This window comes from Schistocerca gregaria, unplaced genomic scaffold, assembly GCF_023897955.1.
Source record: "Schistocerca gregaria isolate iqSchGreg1 unplaced genomic scaffold, iqSchGreg1.2 ptg001013l, whole genome shotgun sequence".
Classification (NCBI taxonomy): domain Eukaryota; kingdom Metazoa; phylum Arthropoda; class Insecta; order Orthoptera; family Acrididae; genus Schistocerca; species Schistocerca gregaria.
This window is the reverse complement of record NW_026062362.1, coordinates 27,501-32,500: the sequence shown is the minus strand read 5'-3', so window position 1 is coordinate 32,500 and position 5,000 is coordinate 27,501. Positions and strand designations below refer to the sequence as shown.

Here is a 5,000-nt window from a genome sequence, read left to right as displayed (position 1 = left end):
CCACCCCCCCCCCCCCCTCTCTCTCTGCCCCCTTCCCACACAATACCAAATTTAACCAACTTTATCGCTTAACCTAACTGTGGCTGTACCAGTTTATCGCTTAACCTAACTGTGGCTGTACCAGTTTATCGCTTAACCTAACTGTGGCTGTACCAGTTTATCGCTTAACCTAACTGTGGCTGTACCAGTTTATCGCTTAACCTAACTGTGGCTGTACCAGTTTATCGCTTAACCTAACTGTGGCTGTACCAGTTTATCGCTTAACCTAACTGTGGCTGTACCAGTTTATCGCTTAACCTAACTGTGGCTGTACCAGTTTATCGCTTAACCTAACTGTGGCTGTACCAGTTTATCGCTTAACCTAACTGTGGCTGTACCAGTTTATCGCTTAACCTAACTGTGGCTGTACCAGTTTATCGCTTAACCTAACTGTGGCTGTACCAGTTTATCGCTTAACCTAACTGTGGCTGTACCAGTTTATCGCTTAACCTAACTGTGGCTGTACCAGTTTATCGCTTAACCTAACTGTGGCTGTACCAGTTTATCGCTTAACCTAACTGTGGCTGTACCAGATTATCGCTTAACCTAACTGTGGCTGTACCAGATTATCGCTTAACCTAACTGTGGCTGTACCAGATTATCGCTTAACCTAACTGTGGCTGTACCAGATTATCGCTTAACCTAACTCAATTTGTCCCTTAACCTAACTCAATTTGTCCCTTAACCTAACTCAAGTTGTCCCTTAACCTAACTCAAGTTGTCCCTTAACCTAACTCAAGTTGTCCCTTAACCTAACTCAATTTGTCCCTTAACCTAACTCAATTTGTCCCTTAACCTAACTCAAGTTGTCCCTTAACCTAACTCAAGTTGTCCCTTAACCTAACTCAAGTTGTCCCTTAACCTAACTCAAGTTGTCCCTTAACCTAACTCAAGTTGTCCCTTAACCTAACTCAAGTTGTCCCTTAACCTAACTCAATTTGTCCCTTAACCTAACTCAATTTGTCCCTTAACCTAACTCAATTTGTCCCTTAACCTAACTCAAGTTGTCCCTTAACCTAACTCAAGTTGTCCCTTAACCTAACTCAAGTTGTCCCTTAACCTAACTCAAGTTGTCCCTTAACCTAACTCAAGTTGTCCCTTAACCTAACTCAAGTTGTCCCTTAACCTAACTCAAGTTGTCCCTTAACCTAACTCAAGTTGTCCCTTAACCTAACTCAAGTTGTCCCTTAACCTAACTCAAGTTGTCCCTTAACCTAACTCAAGTTGTCCCTTAACCTAACTCAAGTTGTCCCTTAACCTAACTCAAGTTGTCCCTTAACCTAACTCAAGTTGTCCCTTAACCTAACTCAAGTTGTCCCTTAACCTAACTCAATTTGTCCCTTAACCTAACTCAATTTGTCCCTTAACCTAACTCAATTTGTCCCTTAACCTAACTCAATTTGTCCCTTAACCTAACTCAATTTGTCCCTTAACCTAACTCAAGTTGTCCCTTAACCTAACTCAAGTTGTCCCTTAACCTAACTCAAGTTGTCCCTTAACCTAACTCAAGTTGTCCCTTAACCTAACTCAAGTTGTCCCTTAACCTAACTCAAGTTGTCCCTTAACCTAACTCAAGTTGTCCCTTAACCTAACTCAAGTTGTCCCTTAACCTAACTCAAGTTGTCCCTTAACCTAACTCAAGTTGTCCCTTAACCTAACTCAAGTTGTCCCTTAACCTAACTCAAGTTGTCCCTTAACCTAACTCAATTTGTCCCTTAACCTAACTCAAGTTGTCCCTTAACCTAACTCAATTTGTCCCTTAACCTAACTCAATTTGTCCCTTAACCTAACTCAATTTGTCCCTTAACCTAACTCAATTTGTCCCTTAACCTAACTCAATTTGTCCCTTAACCTAACTCAATTTGTCCCTTAACCTAACTCAATTTGTCCCTTAACCTAACTCAATTTGTCCCTTAACCTAACTCAATTTGTCCCTTAACCTAACTCAAGTTGTCCCTTAACCTAACTCAAGTTGTCCCTTAACCTAACTCAAGTTGTCCCTTAACCTAACTCAAGTTGTCCCTTAACCTAACTCAAGTTGTCCCTTAACCTAACTCAAGTTGTCCCTTAACCTAACTCAAGTTGTCCCTTAACCTAACCCACGTTGTCCCTTAACCTAACCCACGTTGTCCCTTAACCTAACCCACGTTGTCCCTTAACCTAACCCACGTTGTCCCTTAACCTAACCCACGTTGTCCCTTAACCTAACCCACGTTGTCCCTTAACCTAACCCACGTTGTCCCTTAACCTAACCGACGTTGTCCCTTAACCTAACCCACGTTGTCCCTTAACCTAACCCACGTTGTCCCTTAACCTAACCCACGTTGTCCCTTAACCTAACCCACGTTGTCCCTTAACCTAACCCACGTTGTCCCTTAACCTAACCCACGTTGTCCCTTAACCTAACCCACGTTGTCCCTTAACCTAACCCACGTTGTCCCTTAACCTAACCCACGTTGTCCCTTAACCTAACCCACGTTGTCCCTTAACCTAACCCACGTTGTCCCTTAACCTAACCCACGTTGTCCCTTAACCTAACCCACGTTGTCCCTTAACCTAACCCACGTTGTCCCTTTGCCTAACATAGTTCACTGCTCGGAATCTCTGGTGTCGTTGTTATCCTCATGTAGATGTCTTGCGAGTGTTGCTTACTTTCCACATATTCCTGCTATCCACTGTCAATTGTACTGCAATAGGACTATATCGCCGACCCCCCCCCCTCCCCCCCATCTGTCCCCCTCTGTCCCCCTCTTTGTGTCTCTGTCCTCTCAAGCTGGTCGGTCTGGCGTTTGAGTGTTAAATGAGCCTCGCAGCTGTTCAGTTGCATTCAGATGTCGACGCCCTCAGTGTACGTCGTGGTATGGTCTGTGTCCATTGTCCGCTGATGTCGTACGCGTAACCCACACGCTGTACCGATCATCGGTCGTTACGTACAGAGTGAAGTAGTGTGATACGTGTGACCGTACGCTGGCTGTGCCCAACGGTGTCGAATCTCAATTTCCATATGTTGTGCTTGATGCTACTTGTCTCGTCTCCCAATAACAGCTAGGTTGCACTGTGGTACGCCGTAGAGGCGTGTGGGAGGAACGTACGAACGCATTGTATGTCACCCTGGGTCGCTGGGGGTGGTGGTGCGGTGAGTCAGGTCAGGTCAGGTCAGCGTGAGCCGTCTGATGTAGTGACGCGTGTATTCCGACTTTGTCGTATTGCCTCACACAAAGTGCTACCCTGGTGGACCGCGTTCCATATCTGGGACATGCCGCAGATGCCGGTTGACAGTGGATCGCGGAAGGTACATCGCATACGTGCGCGGGCCACCTTCCACGTGTTCTCTTCTGCACATGTCGCAGTGTGTATGTGGTCTGATGTAGCGTGTCGTGACACATGACATCCTGGCATGCAAGAATTGTTGAATTCGCAAATGTAGGTGGACATCTACGTTTACTGCCCAAGATACGCAAATGAACTGGAAATCCGTTGTTGAGCGGTTGTTCACGCTGGAGGTGAATCTGTGATGGCGACGATCGGTACAGCTATTAACCGGTTGTTTCAGCGGTACCCGCCACATCCACACGCGTGACTAGGCCCATGTGGGTATGAAGCGATACGCGGCGGTGGCTTGGTGGGACTGTTCCCGGCCGGTGAAGGGGGGCCGCCCGGCGTGTTGGCCGCGCGCTGCGTGGGCGCACGCGCAACAGGCGGCTGGTGGGGGGCGCCGAGTGGCAGGAGCGCCAGCCGACGGGCCCGGCAGGCGGCGCAGCTACGCTGCGGCGCACCCTGCACGCGGCGCCTGGCGGCCAAAGTTGGTTCAGCCGAGCCCGGTGCGAAGCGCGGTGGACATCTGCAGTGTGCTGGTCTGATTGACTACTGTGTGCGTTGAGGATGCGCCGCCGCCTGGCACTCGGCGCCGCGACGCCGTCTGCTGCTCGGTCGCCCCAGCGGTTCTCGCAGGTGGTTTGTATCGCAGTTGTGCGGACGTGTTGGCGCGTGCGCTGTGCTGGGAGAGTTCGCTTCTGCACCCAAGTGGGGCTTTGCCCTTGTGTGGCGCTGGCGTTGGAGCTGCCGGTCACCATAGGTGGCGCGTGTTGTCTCCCGCCGGCAATGCCACGACAGCACGCTCCCGGGCCTCTGTCGGCAGCGGCAAGCTCAGTTGGGAGCAAGGGTGTTCGCACTAAAACCGTCTACTCGCCTAACTCCGGGCGATTGCGCCTCTCTCGAAACCGACCAAGTACCTAGGACGGCGCTGCGCGCCGCCGGGACCTGAGAGGGTTTCGAGGTGTATCGTGCAGGGGAGCTCGGCCTCCTCCTGTTTGCAGAATAATTGAGCGGACGCTTGCGTGTTCGCGCGGGCCCCCGGGACACACTCCCGGGCGGCCGGCTGCTCAGCTCTAGTTGACGCAGCTCCCTGGTTGATCCTGCCAGTAGTCATATGCTTGTCTCAAAGATTAAGCCATGCATGTCTCAGTACAAGCCGCATTAAGGTGAAACCGCGAATGGCTCATTAAATCAGTTATGGTTCCTTAGATCGTACCCACGTTACTTGGATAACTGTGGTAATTCTAGAGCTAATACATGCAAACAGAGTCCCGACCAGAGATGGAAGGGACGCTTTTATTAGATCAAAACCAATCGGATTGGCTTGTCTGGTCCGTTTGCCTTGGTGACTCTGAATAACTTTGGGCTGATCGCACGGTCCTCGTACCGGCGACGCATCTTTCAAATGTCTGCCTTATCAACTGTCGATGGTAGGTTCTGCGCCTACCATGGTTGTAACGGGTAACGGGGAATCAGGGTTCGATTCCGGAGAGGGAGCCTGAGAAACGGCTACCACATCCAAGGAAGGCAGCAGGCGCGCAAATTACCCACTCCCGGCACGGGGAGGTAGTGACGAAAAATAACGATACGGGACTCATCCGAGGCCCCGTAATCGGAATGAGTACACTTTAAATCCTTTAACGAGT

At 49.7% G+C, this 5,000-nt stretch overlaps 1 non-coding gene across 1 annotated transcript in view; it reads left to right on the top strand.

Moving 5' to 3' along the window:
- The first annotated feature begins 4,441 nt into the window (after window positions 1-4,441).
- LOC126327046 (small subunit ribosomal RNA) overlaps window positions 4,442-5,000 on the top strand; it is a 1,893-nt gene continuing 1,334 nt past the window's right edge. Inside the window, exon 1 of the ribosomal RNA XR_007560932.1 lies at window positions 4,442-5,000. This exon is cut by the window's right edge and continues 1,334 nt beyond it. This is a non-coding gene — a ribosomal RNA (small subunit ribosomal RNA).